The sequence below is a fragment of the Hetaerina americana genome, unplaced genomic scaffold (assembly GCF_022747635.1).
Source record: "Hetaerina americana unplaced genomic scaffold, ioHetAmer1.1.p SCAF_1, whole genome shotgun sequence".
Lineage (NCBI taxonomy): Eukaryota > Metazoa > Arthropoda > Insecta > Odonata > Calopterygidae > Hetaerina > Hetaerina americana.
In genome coordinates, this window is record NW_027286069.1 from 18914101 (window position 1) to 18934341 (window position 20241).

The window sequence follows — 20241 nt, forward strand, 5'->3', positions numbered from 1 at the left end:
ATGAAGACTTACTATTTGAGAATGGAACAGCCATCACTAGCATTTATCATGCCCGTTTTGGCATAAAAATGGTCTTTCAGCTGTACTGAGTTATCCAAAATATTTAAATGGGATTATCGTCATGCCTTTCATGCGTTCAGAACATCACGTTATCAGAAAAACGGATTCGTAGGAAAAGTAGAAGCAGTAAGGAGCCCAGTAAGTGATAGAATAGGATAAATGAGTCTCATAACAAAATTTTAGAACGGAAATTAACAAAAAATAAGAAACAATACCTATGAAATACTTGTATTCAAGATTTTTTATCCGTTGAACCACCCAACTACACATAGGAAAACACTAACATTACGGAACTTACACTAAGGAACATTAAGCCTGAAACTTTTGAACTACTGCGTAGACGCGAAGAACTGTTGGCAGGATCTCTCTCAACAATGGAAATTTTCCAAGCACCATATTGTACGTCAGCCTTTAGATAACACACCAACGCTGACGGTAAGGTGTAATGGTCTGTTCCAAACTCGGGCATTAACTATGATACACATTCATATCACGTTTGAGCGAAGAAATGTTTCCTGTCTCTGTCATAAGATAAACTGAAATTTAAATAATAAATATATCAAAGGGGTCTTAACTATCAAAATTGATGAAACCTTAAAACAAAATGTTTCGACCATCCAAAGTTCATCCAATTCTCTTCAATAAAACACACTCACGTTCTCACTCTTTTAAGTATGTCACATATTGTTAATTATAGTATTGAGGCCAGCTCGTGGGTGCGAAAAATAAATTTTAATTTCAACTATACATGCATATAATTTTTAAATTAACGTTAAAGAGACGTGGATAAAGATGTGTTGCAAAGGCCAATAAAATATTTAAACTAGTCACATGGGATCCTATTAGCTAATAGACGAGTCTCCAAAATCAGTAAAAATAAGAGCGTATTTGTGACAAAAAAAGAGAAAACCCTTTTCTTTCTCTTTTAGAATATGCAGCATGAAGAGAATATTAGTAAGCAATCATCATTATTTTATCCAAGTGGAATTCAAACGAAGAAAGGTTCCATTAATAAACGTTAAATATATATTGTATACCCTGGACTAAAGGTAACATGAATAATCTACGTTACAATAATTATTTGAGAACACTTCAGAAATTTTATTGGTGGAGATGATCGTCGTAATGTGTCAAACGGAATTCGCCCAGTGGCTAAAAGTTATCAATGATTTTGAGTTCATGGAGATTAGAAGTTTTCTTCTCATTCCAATTGATTCATTCCATGAGCATGTATTGGCCAAATCACTGAAAACAACATGGCAATATTCAATCGAAAACTACTTTTTAACCCAAGGCATTTTTGGTCAAAATAAGAGTCCATAACTCGCCAAAATACGCGGTGCTGCAGTAAATATATTATTTAATTATATTATTATCGTGGTTTTAAGAAGAAAATTTAGTTCTTCTATTTTCCCATCGAACAAATTAGTAGAAATTATAAAGGCCGTTTTTTGCGCACTTGACGGAAGTCATTGGCCATCTCAATTCAAAACCACCGAAGACAATTGACCGAAAATAATGTAAGTAGAGAGTAATTTTTTTAATTTATCAGTTTTGTGGGCGCAAGTTACTTTGAATAGGCAATAAAGCCATCAAATATAAACATTTTCCTGTAAAGGCTGGAGAAATTTTTTTACGTTTGGTATAAAAGAATATTTTATACTACATTTTTAATATAATAGCAATATCTCATTCCTAAGAAAAAATATAGTTTTTTTAATCGACAAAATCTGGTATCCTATTTGTTTCTTCTTTGAAAATAGTTCATAGGCTTGCATGTACAATAATAAATGCATAGAATCAATACGGGTATTAAACATCTACTTTGAAGAGCAACAATGTTAGAAGCATGACTCTTTGAGAGCGTTGCTTGAACAACCTCTGTTCATCAAAGCAATAGGCATTTCTTCGACATCAAGGGTGACTGATAAGCTAAGGCCGTCGGGTATCTTGCCCTTGCTACACATTTGAGGACTGTAGGATGTATCTCAGAAGGCAAGGCCTCTACCCGTTTTGACCGACAGTGAACAGAACTTATTCTGTAAAACATGCTCCCTAATCGTGTTGTTTCAGATGCTCATCCAGTTTACATTTTGAAAACAGATTCTATATCAATTCTAATGCTGCCTTGTCAACTGATTCTCTCATCAACTTGCAATGCAAGCATAACATCGACACTATCAAGGCATAGAAGGACTGCCCACCTTTGGAAACAATATGAATTCTTGGGACTTTTTTAGAGGCGTAGAGGGTGAAACCTATGCCAATCTGGTTTTAAAAAGACATTTTAATGCAAAAAGTTGTTTCAATTCTGCAAAATCCTCTCATTTATAAATTTAAAATATTGTAAAACGTTTTCAATGAATTTTTGAAAATGGAGAAAATTGGTCATCGTTATGTGATCCAATACTTTTATTTGAGAGACCTCAGCCCGACCAAAGTAAAAGCTGAACTGGATTCTACTGTGCGTGAGTCTGCTCCTACGTTTACAACAGTAAAGTATTGGGTAGCGGAGTTTAAACGAGGCCGTACGAGCTGTCAAGACAAGCATCGCATTGGACGACCAAATGAGCCGACGACTCCAGAAACGGTGAAGAAAATTGTGGTAGGAGCTCCTGTAAATGCAAATGTTTTGTTTTGTTCCCTTTTTTCGACACCGAAAGAAAGACTCGTAATAAAACATCGACAATCTACCTGCCAAAGTATTTTTGCCTTCATGCTGTACCATGTTAAGTAAATGAAATGACTGAATTCAAAGTTTTGCAAGAGAGAAGGGATTGACTAGAGGAAACAATCCAGGACAATCTCAAATGGACTGAGCATTTCTAAAAACAACAAGTTTTTGATAGATGATAGAATTGAAATGGTACTCCAAATACGGAACCTTTCAGTTTAAAAAAAAGATTATCCAATCCTACAACATCAGTATTCCTTCCTGTAAGTGATAGTCTACAAGTATGTAGAAGGCTGTGAAGTGTAGTGTAGAAGCTGCAGTGTAGAAGGCTGTAGTGTAGAAAGCTATAGTGTAGAAGGCTGTGAAAATACCCATCTACGGCACTCTCAACTGTTTCATGGGACGTTAAGCAATTCCCAGAAACAAATTTCTTTAAGCTTGGGAACAGATGCAAGTCTGAGAGTGCTAAATCTGGAGAAAAGGGAGGATGGCCGAGCAAATCATACCCCAGATCCCGTAATTTTCCTATCGCCAACGCACCTTGGTGAGCAGTTGCGTTTTCCTGGTGAAAGATGAATTATTCGTCTTCAAGCCAGGCCTCTTCTCGTGATATTTGGCATCCAGCAGGTCAAGAAGGTTGGAGTAGTATTCGCCTGAAATAGGTCTGCCTTTTTCAAGGTAATCAATTAACAGGATCCCTTTCGCATCCCAAAACACAATGGCCATGGCCTTTCTAGATGCGATGAGATCGACTTCGCTGTCTTCTGTGGAGCTGAACCACCGGCTGTCACCCATTGCGTCCAATGCTTTTTCGTTCCTGGCGTTTAGTGGTGGATCCATGGTAGCAAATTGCCGGACAAATTCGGTCGGTTCCCTCTTGATTCGTTCCAAATATTGCTGCGAATATCGTTTGCGCATTTGCTTTTGATTGCAATTCAGCAAATGCGGCGCCCACCTTTTGCAGACCTTTCGCATCCCTAATTCTTTGTGTAAAATGTTTCACGCCCTTTCTTCCGATATCCCTACGGCATTAGCCATCTCACTCTTCTTCACTCACTTATCTTCCAACACGATGTCATGCACCTTTTCGATGGTTTCCGGTGTGGTTGCGATTTTTGGCGGTCCTTCATGTGGGTCATCTTCAGGATGTGCGACCCCCTTATATTAAGCTGCCCATTTCTTAACAGTTGATATTAAAGGTACAGGGTCCTCGTGCAATTTTGGCAACTTCGAAGGAATTTCCTGATCCATCCAAAATGAAGAATTTTATGATCGCACGATTTTCCAAGTTTTTCCATTTGAACGAAAAACACGAAAGACGTCTACTGAAACAATACGTGTAAACAAACTACTCTCGAGAACTAGTTGAAACTGCTCTAACGACCTAATGATACGTGCACCCAGATATGATTCATAAATTTTCGCTGATTGGCACGCCACCTCTTTGTCAGGCCGAGAACTTTTCGCCGTGCATTAATGATGCAGAAGTTCCATAAATCCTATAAGTGCGTTTTATAGCATTATGTAAAATTTGTTGTCTCAGGCGTAACTTTGTGGAATTTGCATAACATATTGAAATGTAATGAAATAATTGACTTTGTAATTCCACACACTTTATTTAAAAACACACGACCCAGGTTTCGACGTTGAACGTCATCATCAGGTGGTCCTCATAGAAGCACGCTGGCTATATATACCTTCTGATCATAGGAGGGGGGGTTGGTCAGAGAGGGAGGTCGGAGGGGTAAAAAGGTTACAATGTAGCTGGGAAGAAAAGAGAATTACATTTTTGATTTAGAAGAGTGGTAGGTCTAGGAGTGGGGAGTGGGAGGGATACAAAATTTCGTTGGCAAGATCATCTTTCCAACGGACACATTTCAAAATTTCTAACTGCTCCAAAGCATCGAGCCTTTGACCTTTTTCTTCAAAATGAATAATTTTTGTCACAAAGTCACTTTTGTGATCACTTTCGATGAGGTGTTTTGCAAAGAGGGATGTTATGTTCTTATTTTTTACACATGTTTGGTGTTCTTTAATCCTTTCTTTAAATTTCCGTCCTGTTTGTCCAATATACTTTGTGCTACAATCCGAGCACTTTAACTCATACACTCCACTCCTCTCGTTTTCGGGGACTTTGTCTTTAGTGTGAGAGATCAGGTTCTTAAGGCATGAACGACTGTAAAAGGCACATTTAATTTTTTCTTTAGGTAAACTTTTAATTACTTTTTGAAAAATAGTCCCAAGATATAGTATTCTCCGCCATTTGGCAGTGGGATCTTTTACATGTTCGGGGTTGTAAATGTGGCTTAAGGCTATTTTTGTAAGTTTATTCCGGTAAAGTTTATTTATTAGATCTTCTGAATACCCATTGTTTACTGCTAACGTTTTAATTACATTAAGTTCCTTATTTACATTGAATTTTGACATAGGGATAGCGGTCAAACGGTGGATCATTGCATGAAATGCCGAAAGCTTTTGGGTGAAGCAATGCCTTGAAGAGGAATTAATTAATTGGTCTGTATACATTTCTTTCCTAAAAATGGAATACTGTAACCCATCTTTGTCTTTAGAAATGGATAGGTCGAGGAAATTCAGGGAACCTTTTTCCTCTTTTTCACACGTGAATTGTACATTAGAATTGATAGAATTTAGATGTGCTAGGAACTGATCTAGTTGCCTATCAGAACCTGTCCACACACAGAAGACATCGTCTACATATCTTAACCAACAAAATACATTATTAATGAGAGGGTAGGCTGAGGAGAACAAAACTTTTTCAAAATTGTCCATATACATATCGGCCAGGAGTGGGGACAAGGGCGAGCCCATGGCTAAACCATTGGGTTGTTGGAAATAGGTACCATTAAAAATGAAATAATTTTGGGAAACACACGTCTTAAGTAATGCACAAAGCCTACCCTCTCATTAATAATGTATTTTGTTGGTTAAGATATGTAGACGATGTCTTCTGTGTGTGGACAGGTTCTGATAGGCAACTAGATCAGTTCCTAGCACATCTAAATTCTATCAATTCTAATGTACAATTCACGTGTGAAAAAGAGGAAAAAGGTTCCCTGAATTTCCTCGACCTATCCATTTCTAAAGACAAAGATGGGTTACAGTATTCCATTTTTAGGAAAGAAATGTATACAGACCAATTAATTAATTCCTCTTCAAGGCATTGCTTCACCCAAAAGCTTTCGGCATTTCATGCAATGATCCACCGTTTGACCGCTATCCCTATGTCAAAATTCAATGTAAATAAGGAACTTAATGTAATTAAAACGTTAGCAGTAAACAATGGGTATTCAGAAGATCTAATAAATAAACTTTACCGGAATAAACTTACAAAAATAGCCTTAAGCCACATTTACAACCCCGAACATGTAAAAGATCCCACTGCCAAATGGCGGAGAATACTATATCTTGGGACTATTTTTCAAAAAGTAATTAAAAGTTTACCTAAAGAAAAAATTAAATGTGCCTTTTACAGTCGTTCATGCCTTAAGAACCTGATCTCTCACACTAAAGACAAAGTCCCCGAAAACGAGAGGAGTGGAGTGTATGAGTTAAAGTGCTCGGATTGTAGCACAAAGTATATTGGACAAACAGGACGGAAATTTAAAGAAAGGATTAAAGAACACCAAACATGTGTAAAAAATAAGAACATAACATCCCTCTTTGCAAAACACCTCATCGAAAGTGATCACAAAAGTGACTTTGTGACAAAAATTATTCATTTTGAAGAAAAAGGTCAAAGGCTCGATGCTTTGGAGCAGTTAGAAATTTTGAAATGTGTCCGTTGGAAAGATGATCTTGCCAACGAAATTTTGTATCCCTCCCACTCCCCACTCCTAGACCTACCACTCTTCTAAATCAAAAATGTAATTCTCTTTTCTTCCCAGCTACATTGTAACCTTTTTACCCCTCCGACCTCCCTCTCTGACCAACCCCCCCTCCTATGATCAGAAGGTATATATAGCCAGCGTGCTTCTATGAGGACCACCTGATGATGACGTTCAACGTCGAAACCTGGGTCGTGTGTTTTTAAATAAAGTGTGTGGAATTACAAAGTCAATTATTTCATTACATTTCAATATATTATGTAAAATGTTGTTGAGGAGGTAAATTTGAAATTATAGGTAACTAGAAAAATATGGACTATTTATTGTAGTTAGGGGCTAAAATATATTTTGAAAAACTTCCTTTCTCTCATTTAATTCTTTCTATAACACTGCTGCATGCGGAAAGTTTGGATAGATTTCAAAATTTGTTGTCAGTGTTTTTTAAACTGTTTAGGTGCTGCCAAGAGTAGCCTCATGTACCACCGACCAGTTTGTACACCATTTTCAGGTGGGACTCTCTGTCTGGTACTGGGGAGTTAAAGACGACCCCTAATCCCTACATCTCCTTCCCCACCGTGCCCAAAATGTTTGGATAAATCCAAGGAGCACCCCGTCCTAATCCGACGAAAGGATATCTGCCCCCTCACCCCTTGTGCCGTGAGTGCACGCAATATTCATATTGGGTGTCAAATCCGCAGAAAAGCTCCCCCTCTTCCCTCGACTGCGAATGAAGAGGGAGGCTCAAGTCCTACGCGGGCAATTAGCCCTCCCTCACGTGGCGGGGGCGTCCGAGGTGAAACGAGAGTCTTTTCTCCGTTTTTTTTGGGTGGCTTCCTCCCCCCGCACCATCCACCCTCCCCCAACCCGTCGCACGCACCACCTTTCGAGTCCTATGCCGGGAGAGCGGGGGATACGAGATAATGTTTCCCCGCCGACACTCCCGGCACCCGCCCGTAATGCAGTTGTCGGGGGCGCGCACACGATCGGTCTCGTTCACGGTGGGGGTGAGGCCTCGGCGAGGAGTGTGGGAGGGAGGGAATGGGTTGGCATGGTGCGATCCTTCAAACCCTTCTCCTAAGGGCGCGGATACGACGAAGAGCTTCTTCCTTCCTCCCCCACGCCCTCGTTCTCCCCCACCCGCCGACCCTTCCGCTTATCCACTCCGAAGGAAGTGCACGGACCTTCTTCCGCACGAACAGAGTCACGGCGAATCCAGCTGAAACCCCTTCCTACGCCTTCCGCCACCCCCCGCCTCCCGGCGTCTCGGCCTACCGATTCCCCTCGCGCTCTACAGAACCCCACTCCCACAAGAGCACCCGCTCCCCGGCAAGGAAGTTCCGCCCACGATACTTCGGTCACACGAGCTGCGCTCCCTCACGGGTCACGCCCCCTTTTCTCCCTCCTCCCTATTCCCATCCGCACCTCCTTGAAGCGATTCCGTCAGAAATGGTCGCCGTTGCAGTCCAGCTCAGCTGAGCATAGGTTGAGCTTTCCCTTGTGACTCAACTATTTGGCTTCCCATGAAGAAGAATAGCATGCGCGAAAAAACAACTTATGTTAGTTATATTTTTATACACACATATATATTAATGTATTTTTTCATATATATATACATACATACATACACACACACACACACACACACACACACACACACACATATATATATATATATATATATATATATATATATATATATATATATATATATATATATATATATATATATATATATAATGTACTCACATGACGTGTGAAGGAGAATATTATTGCCCAAGGTCGTGGAATCCTGAAATTTTCCTAACGACGTATGCCCAAAACAGTATTTCGCTTTATTATCTCGTTTTTGATGGTTCGTTTGACCACCCCTCAACCAATGGCGTAAGAAATTGCTACATTTTTCTCTCTTTACCGTAGTTTTTTAACTCACCCATACAAAAAAATGTGTTCCTCCTTATTTACCTATCTTAAATATTTTTACCACGTACCTTTTTCACCCTTTATTTTTCCCATTATTATTATCTCAAACCCTGTATAGAACTTCTCCGTCTCTCTTTTTCTCTATTCATTTTAGTTTGCACATTCTTTTTTCCATAAAGGTCAAGTTTCCAACCCATAAAACGCTACACACTACGCCCAATTTTACTTATAAACATCCGCAAGGTTTTTTATCAAATTTTTTAATTGATCAAATTGTTGTTTTTGCTTTCCTCCGAGTCTTCATCCCAAACATCAAAACGGAAAGGAACTGTTTCGTACAGTGTTGTAGTCCAATGAAATTAGACGATCTCCGTTCCGTTACTTTACATTATGAAACATAATACATTGTATAAGACTTTATTTTCTTGAGCAACGATATTAAAGGTTTAAAATGGCGAAGTTTCATTCGCAGAAGTAAGGGTTTTTGCTGTTATCCCTGTACTCATCGTAAATTCCACCTTTAAAATAAAAATTCTAGGACAATCTAGGAGTCTGAGCATCATTCATATTCGCTCATTCCCGAGCTCTTTCCGCCTCTGGATATCCGTGATTCCTTGAACTTGCCAGACTGGCAATAATTTTACAGGTCTGAGTTCTCAAAAGGGATAGAATGACTCTAAGGATAATATTTGAGATGCAATTTTTTTAGCACTACTTGATTTTTTATAAAATGGATCGTAAAGTAGGAAAACTCGCATCACCGATCATCTTTGTCGACTGGCATTCTTAGGATTGGTTTGACTCTGCCATGTACTCGATTATCCTATCTGGTAATCTTCACCTATCTGGTAATCCCTTGATAATATCCTCACCAGCATTCAAATGAGGGATTTATAAGGTTATTTTTTTTAAATTTCATGTTCCGCCATGCTTTTAATCTCCGTGAGGGGCATATGCGATTGCGTTTCTTACCAACCAGTTCCATTGATACGTGGTCGCCCCAGGATCCACGTTATGCCGGATTTCGAAGCTGGAAATTCGGACAACAGTACTAAACAAATTATTTGACATCACTCAAATACTTTTAACGACAGTGCGCGCTCGTTGTAAAGATCTATGATCGAGCCTTTTGGATGCTATCGGAAAATTATTACGCTTTAAAGGAATGCCTGTACCTCTCAGATCTAATATTCACGCCTGAAGTGCATTGTAAGTGCACGAACTCTTCAAACTACTGACCTCAGGGCGAGGAGCATAGGGCGCTCAATACCATGTCATATGGCCCGGCATTAATGGCCCGGATTAAACGGGGTGGAGGGACACGGAGGCGGCTAGAGATTGTTCCCGGACGGAGAGAGCCAGAAGAAATAATGAAAGGGGAGAGATAGGTGTATGATGTGGCACGGGGGGTGGACTGTGCGAGGGGGGAAGTGATGGCGGGGGTAGGTTTCGAGGGGGGAGTTACTGGGGTGGGTGGGGGAGGGTCAGCGTCGAGAGGGGTGAGGCGGGTGATGATGAGGGGTCGCCGTGGATGATTTAAGGGACAGCAGAACAAAGGATTGCTTCCTCAGGTTGGCTTCCACCCCTGAGGTGCCTTCGTCTGCGAGTTGGGGGGCGGGAGAGTGAAGAGGAGAATTCCCTATCCTGTTTCATCGCCGTCAACAGAAAAGAGCCCTTTCCTCCTCCTCCTTCTCCCCCTGCCTCCATATACGTACCGCCCCTCGGCGCGCCACAAGCTGGCCCCAATCATTAATCAAAGCATCAATTCATCCTTTTTTGGCCGTTATTTGGTTTCCCTTTGGGTCTCCGCACCGCCCCGAAATTGACGGAGTGCGCCGGCGGTGATGCAGCAACTCGCATTTTTCGGTGGACGGGTGCATCGGGAGCCCTCCTGCCCGTTTGATGCGGTGCGATTCTTTTTTTCTTTTAATTTTTGCATACTTAACAGGCCCCCCTCGCCTTGAATGGAACCGGTTGGATGGATGTGTGATTTCGGCGCGTCATATGAACGTGGGGCGCTGCCACTCATCGACTTCAAAATGATTTCCATCGTTTATCTTGAGGAGGATTTGAAAGGGGTCGGAGCCGAGCGGTAACCTGTGAAACCCTGGGAGCATGGGCTCTCCCTTCTAATTCCAAAATTCATTCCTTTATAATTCATCTTTCTATTAATCGTCATGATGTCGGCGAGAGAACGTCAAAGGGCTCGGACCTAATCTCCGGGAGCATTTCCCTTCATCCCCTGTCTCTTTCCCACAGACCTTTATTCTATCACAGTTTGGAACGAGTGCTTATGAAATTCCTTGGTCTGCATCATCTTATTTGATTTGAAGGACTGCTCACACCCATGATTCTCAGATTAGTGGAAACATTGCGAAATTAAATTCTTTTTATAGTAGTTATAAACATTTCGACTCGAACAGTGGCTTATCGACTATATGCGACTCTTTAATTAGATTTCGATCCGATCATCCGATACCTTCAAGAGTTGATATATCTATGGGAGTACGAAAAGCTATAGGGAACGGTATAAATTACTACTCCGTGCAATTTAAAATAGGGAAATAACTTTCAAAGATCTACGTAAACGAGATTTTCAATCGAATTCTTGGAAAACCTTATTGCAGCATTTACATGCTGATTTTCGTCGTTTCCATGACAAACTTAATTTAAAGTTGCATTTAATATTCTATTTGCTGTATCTCATCAGTCACAAAAAATACTTAATGTAAATTGTATCGCTTTGAATCAGTTAGCTTTATTCTGTTGATAAATTACATACCGGCATGAAATATTATCAATATTTGTACATTTGCTCACGTTCCTCCAAGAACTTTAATTATGTTCGTTGACGCCAAAGTGACTGAATTATGGCTGCTTGTGGAGAATGTTAGTTGAAGTAGTGGTGGTTGGAAAATAATGGGAGACGAACGACAGCTGTGGTCATTTGCAACATTAGGAATTGCTGGATGATTTGGTAGAGGTAGGATTATTAGAAAATGTGGGATGAATAGGTGGAGAGATACTCGGCGTCATTATTAGCCTAATTGTGACGAAAAGGGCCAAGAGATCACCCCATTTTACTTTCCATTCAAAGTACAGCGTCTTGCAAAGTGAGGATCGGGATACCACTGAAAAAGCCTTCAAATCCGGAAACCGGATCATAAAACTCGTGGTGGGAAATTATGGAGAATACAAAGAAATATAGTTTTATACATCTTCCATCATGTGAGATAAATGATTCACGTATGTGTGTAACATACACTAATCGGTGAGTCAAAATTTCAAATCCGTATTGTGGAGATTACTTACCTTACTCACGGAATTGATAATAATAAGTACCTGATGATGCCGCAAGTCGGTGAAACGCGTTGTACCGTATAATATAATCTGTGGAAAAGTACGAGTCTTTCTTTTTAGTAAGGATATTAAATACTTCCACGAAGTGAAGCCTGAAACAATAGAATATATAATAATAATAAGTGATTGGATATCATTAAGAAATCTCTTATTTCTGTGTAGTACAATTACTATAATTTCAGGGAGATTCACAAAGAAAGGATTTGATTAAGAAGTTTCTACAAGCCTTCTGAAAAACTGATCGTGCCTATCCCTAGAAATTTTCAATTCCCTTCTACGTAAATTTACTTAATATAGCCATTTTAGTCTTTAGGAAAGCATTAGTCACAAACCATTCTCCCATCAAGTTGTTGGCTTACTTTTAGGATTAGGCATAATTTTTCTTCTGGATTACATTTTTGTGCAGTGCTCTACTCTACGATCCACTTCTTCCTATATTTCAGCAATTTACGCTGCCCCAAGTCGAACAGAAGCAGATTGCCCCGTGATAGAAATCAACCCCCTAAAACCAATGGGGTTATTTCCTGCTGTTGTTGTTGGAATATTTCGCCCAATTTTCACCACATGGATAAACACTTAAGCCAGGTCTATCTATAGGTAACTTGTAATTGGTCTGATTTGAATTCCTTGTTTCATTCAAGAAAATATGTTGAAAGATACTGTCTTGAGAACAGAAGAACGTTATTTTGTTCTCGAAATAAGTATGGCTAATGCTAGTCGTTAAACCGGAACGCCTAAATTTGCACCGCTAACCTAATTTCTACTTCCTTTCAAGCTGTTTCCCGTTTTTCTAGTATTCCAATAGGTTGAAATTTCCCAGAGCAATTTTCCAAGCATATACTTATGACGGACTAAAGAAGCAATTCATTTCCCGCGCACACCTTGAGCGTAATCGTTTCTATCCTCAGACGCTTGGCTTTTTTACGATGGGACCATATGCCACTTTCTCAAAACTTTCGTGGCGTGACCTTATGCTCTCACTGACTTAATACCACATTCTTCATCGCATCAACGATTTAAAATTCGTATAGCCTCAGCAATGACTCTCGTATTGAGATATTTATTTCCTAATATACTGAAAATTATGGTTAAAAAATTATTTCCAGATTATATTTACCTAAATTCCCTCCGTTATCAAATGTTTGACATTGATTTTATTCGTTCCAGTTTCGTCAGTTCAATTAAGGATAACTGAGCTGTAAGTGGTTATAAATTGTATGAGATTGACGATCGACTTTAATTTAAGCATTTGAATTTAGTCCTGCTCGATTTCATGCATGAGATTATGTGTCAAAGGGACCGGAGATCGAATCGGATGAATTATTTTTCTGCTGTCAATCGAGTAGTAAGTATTATCATCGTTGTAAAATGTGAAATATTTAGTTGCTTCTTTTACCGATAGGTATATGATGTGATCCTCTCCCATTCATTAACTTAAGCGGTAAAAATATCTGGTGTACATTTTAACGCTTTCCTTAGGTGCCCCTCCCTCCCGATATCCAGTCTTATTCGCACTCTTGGCGGGAAACCCTGCAGGATTTAGGGTCGTGTCTCACGTCACCTGATTCTTAAATTGCGCATTTATTTCCCCATCTATTTCTCATTTTGAAGGAGGAACGTAAATAAAAGCTACTCACGCCTGCCTTCTGCCGCCCACTTAGGTATATCCTTCCGACTCGAGCCATTTAGAATAGCCCTCCCTCCCCGCCCCCTTCCCTCTCCATCCCAGAGGAAAACACCCTGCCCCTGGCCCACCACTGTCCTCCCCTCAGAGCGACCCACGAACCCTTGCCGTCCTCGCCTTTCCATACCTTGCAGCAACGACGACTTCGCTGCCACCATCCCACCCCCTCCGTAAGCCCCCACTATAATCTACGTCCCCCTGCCGCTGGGCCCTCACCCTCCCCAACCGAAAGGCCGCCGGTGCAACGCCGACCTCTCTCCTCTCCAACAATCCCCCACCTCCCAAGACTCCATTAACGAACCCTGGTTTTCACAGGACCTCAAATAAACTTCCCCGAGTGCACGCGCTTGGGGTGCCACGATAAGCACCTGTGGTAGCTTAAAGGATGGAGGGAGGCGTGGACGATGTCAGGAAATACTTACCTGGTCTCGTCAGTTGTATGGAGAGCGCCCACGACAGTTCCAAGCTTTTGACTGCCGAAGTTTGTCCTAATTTGACCTCGTGTCAATTCCTGCGATGGCCTAACAGTAATAATGTTGAGGGCAGTGTGCTCGTTAATGCGATGAGTGTTTTCTTTGTCGCAAAGAAAATCATTTTTACCAATTCATAAATATGTTAACTATATACGAGTTTAAAATGAAAAGACAGAAAAATGATTATTCAAGCTGAGGACAAAATTAATGGGAGGGCTAATGACCACTTTGATATGGAGTGTAGTTTTGTAAGTCGCGGAAACTTGGCCAAGCAGGCAAGATGATGGGCGTAGATTGGAGGCTTTACGGATATAAGTGTTGAGAAAGCGGGAAGAGATTAAATAAACAGCAAAGAAACTAACGAAAGAAGTACAAGACATGGTAGTGGAGGAAGCAGGATTCTTGGGATATATTCAAAAGAGGCAGGAATGGTGGTTGCAGAGAGTTCTGATTGGCGATTTGATATTGGAGACTATGATCAAGATGTTAGGCAAGTGAGAAACGGTTGGGAAAAGGATGAGCATATTGAACGGAATGAATGGGGTCAGGATGTTTTCGCTGTACGTGGGTTTTTTTGTAGCTTAGGGTTTTTCATTATGTTGTAAAATTGTAGCGCTTATCAGTATTTTTGTCAGTCCAAACCCCAATTCAAATGATCGAATACTATTAAGACCTATAGCGGAATGGCGGATTCCCAGGAAAATAAAAAATGATGAAGCTAAAATATACTTTTGTCATAAATATCACGTTTTAAATATTTTGCTCCTTTTCATTACTCGTTGCTAAAAAACAAAGTAGGTACCAGCTTAAACAAAACGTTCGCGGAATATCAAAGCAATGTTTTACCTCAGCTCAAAGTTATGACATCATTCTTGGACATTGTTTCAGTGATTGAGAAAGTGACACTTAGTACGAGGGAAAGTATTTTCATACATTTCTTTACTAGGAACTCCCTTAATTAAAAAAACATTTGAAGGCAGTATCATGAAAAGTGTAAAAACAACTCTACTAAATAAGGACTGTGGAAGTGGAAAGGTATTTAATATAAAATAATTGGGATGTTGGCAGCTTAAATTAATTTTTGTTACTGTTACTATCAGTAATCTAGTTTTTTGATGGACTCAAGCTACCAAACGGTATAATGACGATTTTCTTGCCTCCCCCAGGCAAACACAACCCAACATCCTAATCTACAACAAGCCCATCGTCATCTCCGTATACGTCCTTTCTCCCTTTATTCCACCCCACATCCCTTTTTCTAATTTCTGCCCCTTTCTCGTTTACCCAGCATTCTCCCTTCCGTTACAGTCTTCAACATCCCTTTACCATTCCAATTTCTCTATAATCACCTTTCCCGTCGCCTTCGAATTTCTCCAATGAGCGAAAGATAAACGCTCACCTTTCACCAATGATTCATGCAAAATTCCATAGGAATAGGAATTTCATATTTGAGATAGAAAGTCGAGAAATTGAAATCATAGCATGGCTTATTATTTTTTTCTTGTGTAATGACGTCACCCAAGACGACTTTGTCATATCGAGTATTTGCAACGCAAGATTGAGAACCACTGACAAAAGATTTGAATATGTCGGAAAATTTAAGGAAGACATGGTTTATTTTGGTTTATAGATTTCATTTCCCTTGCTCTGGTCCTGGAAAGTATCTTATTCTACCTAAAATTTTCTGAGGCACCCTGTAGTATGAAATATATATATAGTTTACATAGGCCTTGGGTTAAAATTTATGTGTCGAAAGACATGCCATAATCACTGGTCTAACTATCCCATTACCAACAGGTTACGGCGTTCTATTTCCATCCCGCTGACGCAGAAGTAAATGGGATCGTAGGATTCGACACTGATATGTTTGAACAGCCGACCGCCCGCCCCCCTGCCGCCACCGGGCAAAAGACTACCGCGGGTATGGCTCTAACGAATTAAGACATCCAGGGGGCCCACAGGATCCTCACCGCGGTGTGGCGGGTGGAGACCACATTGATTCATTCTTCACTCCGCCACCCACCATCGTAATCTCAGTCCCCTCCCACGGATCGGTCAATCAATCACTCCACAACCCTTTCCAACGCCTCCATCCCTCTCCGCGGGCGGAATACTTCGGTCCCGCGCAGGGTCGTGAATCGTTTCTTCCCGTAAAACGCCATTCCCATTCATCGCGGCCCGTGTCTATATTGCGGCGGCTCTTTTCTGTCGCTCCCCCGCCCCCGATCTCCCCTCCCCCGCGCCTCCCTCCCTCCAAGGCCGCACTCCACGCGTCATTTCATCCCTCGCGCACGCCCCCTCCCTCCCTCGGCTCTTCTCGAGCGCACCAATGCTCCTCCTCCACCCCCTACCCTCCGTCAGCCGCTAAAGATTCCCGCCAAGTCACCCCCTCATTGATCCCGCAGCTGATCCCCTTCCCATCTCTCCCTACCCCAAAACTCCATCCCTCACTCCTCATTACGCGGTCTCCCCACAAAGTTTCCCGACGCGTAATGAAACGGCCCTTCAAGTATACCATCGTTAATACTTTCAGTTCGCCGAGTGATGGGCTCGTGTTTTGCCGGAAATGCTCGCGGGTGTTTGTATACCGGGCCTCTTTCGGACCTCCTCTAGAAGATGTGAAACAACCTTTATCTCATTTCACCACGGCATTATTTCTATTCGTACAGGTATTACGGAATCAATTAAATGCATTTCATGTTGATCACGTTATATAATGTTATTCGATAACTTTCTCGCGTATTATGAATTGAGATTCCCCAATTCCAGTCAATTGTGTCCTAAATACAGCCAATTTGATCAATTGTATTAGGTTAGTCATCTAATCCAAAAGCATTTAGTTGAAATATGTGAATACAATAATTTGTTATGAAAATATGTTTTACATGTCCTCTCCATTCGAATTTCAAAGATGTATCCACAATTGTAAACTGCAATTCTTATATAATTAGACTGTAACAGACGGTTAGCTATGCTCAAAGGATATATCTGTACATCTCACGATATATATATAGTATATATATATATATATATATATATATATATATATATATATATATATATATATATACTATTAATATTTCAGAGTTATGCCAGTAAAGTGCTTGTGAGAACTACACGGTAACTAGGTATTTATCGATTACTAAAAAATTTTTTGTTTAGAATTAGTGTTTTTAACTTGAGATTTATTTCAGCCTTGAGCGTTGGTGTTTTATCGCCTATGCCACGGTAACCGAAAAATAACACCTTAAAGATAGCCAAATTCAAAACCATGTTGTGGAAGGCCATCTGTTGTAATAAATTATATACTCCAAACAGGTCTATTCCATGCCGTCAATTGTTAAATGATAACGGCCCGTAGCAGAACGACCGTAGGGTTGGCTCTACTAGAAACGGCATTATTTGTGAAGCTAGGGAAAATTTATGATATGGGCACTTTAATATGAAGGGATGCGAGGAGCAGCTGCTGATACTACCGCTCTCTAAATCAGTCCTTAGTGCCTGGAGGGTAGGCGGGATATTTTATCAACTTCGTTTCTCATACCACTCTTCCTTCGGAGCGCGTATGCTGGTATATACGGACAATTTATCGAATGCATTTAGTTATCGGGATGTCCAAATCAAACGATACGTGATCTACTTGGTACCTCCGACTAATGTGGCTCATGAAATCTCAAAGAAACCCTATTAATTCCTTCTTATGCTCAAAAAAATATTCATTGCAGTTCACCTGCTTCACAGTTAATATAATTACCGATTAATTTTCATTGATAAAAATTTTTCAGGTATAAATACATATACTAAGTGGAGCGAGATAATTTAGTGAACGGCATACTGGGCTGTTAACTAGAGGGCCAAGGTTCGATTCGGTATAACGCCTCTGTTCTCCCTCGGCTTCACCAAACCTGTGAGATTTTTCGGGAACCGGATCATCTTGGGAAACAAGAGAGTCAGGTGTAGGGAAGTGTGCCTGCTAATTTTGGGACACCAGCCTTGAGCATATTGCCAAAGGATCGTCATTATTTATTTCTTTCATGTTCCACTCTCTTACCGTTTTAGACATGAATTGTGTGAGGGACAAACAAAACCTTTAATTTATTGTTTTGAGAGCATACACACACACACACACACAAATATATATATATATATATATATATATATATATATATATACGACGAAATCATCTATATATATATATATATATATATATATATATATATATATATATATATATATATATATATAGATGATTTCGTCGACGTAACACGGAAGTGTTCAATATTAAATTGGACAATTGCTCCGGCAGAATTCCGTCGAAATTATCAAGAAATAACGTGTGAGTGATATTTTTATGTGTTTCTATATTGTTTGTTGCTGTTCAATTTATTATATATATATACATATAAATCTGTTTCTCATTAGTTTCCTAACTAATGGGAAAGTATGTACATGGGTTTTTTTCAATCGATTACTTTCTTTCAATTAAATGAATTAAACCTCTCTAATAGTTTCTCTCCCAGGTCGCCTAGGAATTGGGTGGCCCTTTGTGTCAACTCATGCCTATTTTTCAAGAAGAGGGCAAGTTTTCCCTAAATTTCTCTATTTCTGGAACCAGTCTTTCCTGTGATGGTAGCAAATTTTCATAGTACATTTGATGAGTAATATGATTAATAAGATGTATCCGAGTGTAGTTATTATATACAGGTGCCATGTATTAATTTATATCTTCATGCGCCCGAACTGTCGGTAACATGAATAGGAAAGCTATCAGGCACTGGTTTTCGTTATTGAACAAAACATGAAACATTAAAAAATATAGCATATGGTAATCGAAACTCAGCTCTTAATCTGAAGGACTTGTCATTTAAATCGGAAAGTAAATATTTTAATGGCTAGATCCACTTGCTCACCGTTCCAAACTTAAATCCACTGATAATGGAAAACTAAGGTATTCATTATTTCCTCGCAACCCTAAGTCGTGCAATTGAGAAAACAAGTTAACGTTTATATTACTTTCTATTAAAAAATTTCGTTGGCTAGGACCGTGTATGGTGTTTCAGATATTTTCCAAGAAGTAAATAATCATGTTTGTTTTTAGTAGTAGCAGTAGTTATCAGCAGAGGTGACTGACAGTTAAGGTTATTTTCGCCATGAGAAGTAATAGGTATTTTAGTATGGGTAAGGTGAACAGGGAGCGTAAGAAGAGTATAGAGAAACCTCGCATTCGCATTAGCCTGCTCTTAAAGATAGGCGCCAATGGGTCCACCGTATAGGAATCCCATCTGACAGAAGGCGTGCTCAAAGAGGTGTCCACATAGCACCCCAAGTAGGGATCGGATTGGCACTGAAACATCATGCCACTGTCGAAATTCTTACCCGGGCTCTCGGGGTCGGAAAGAAGTACAATAGTCACCTCATTAGCCCGGTACCCACGAGGAAAATGAATGTACGGTGTATTTCCATATGTTGCTAGTAAATAGACAATGTAGTTGAGATACACACGTATTTCGTCGCGAATGATGAGGGAACCCAAATTTACAGCACTGCGAATTTTTATGTATTAAAGTTACCGGTGGATCGGGGTAGTACAGAGGTAGAGCGTTACTGACCGGATGGCCCGCGTTCAATTCCCGGGCATGCCTCTCTCGGCACCTGCAGCTTCACCCAAGCTATGTGATTTTTCGGATACTAGAACTTCCTGGGAAATCATAACCGGCTCGGGGAAATCAACTGGCCCCCCTACCCTGATGTGAGAATTTCACATGCCGTATAGTTCTGGGTGGACTCTTAGTACTGGGTGAACTCTACCATCACCTACCAAACCGACCTTCGAGTTGATTAATGAGTTGATGGTTTTTATGTTTTAAAATTATCCGTTTTTATTAATCGAAAAATCTCAGGACATCGAAAATGTACTCAAGCCCGAGTTTGGTTACATAAGTTTAATTGGTATAAAAATTTGATAACTTGTAAATGCTTAAATGTATTATTCTGCTTACCTAATATGGAACCAAAACAGCGATCAAAATTATCATACATATATTGTTGAAGCAACTCTTTTTTTCAAGAGGAAAATATGTTTTAAAGAATATCAAAGAAAAATCACCATCTAGCAAAGTGATCTACACAGCACTGGCAAAATACAATTCGTTATGAATTCACAAATGACCTTAAATTATATATTAAATAAAGGTTCTGAAATATTGGGAGACGCATGCGCACTCC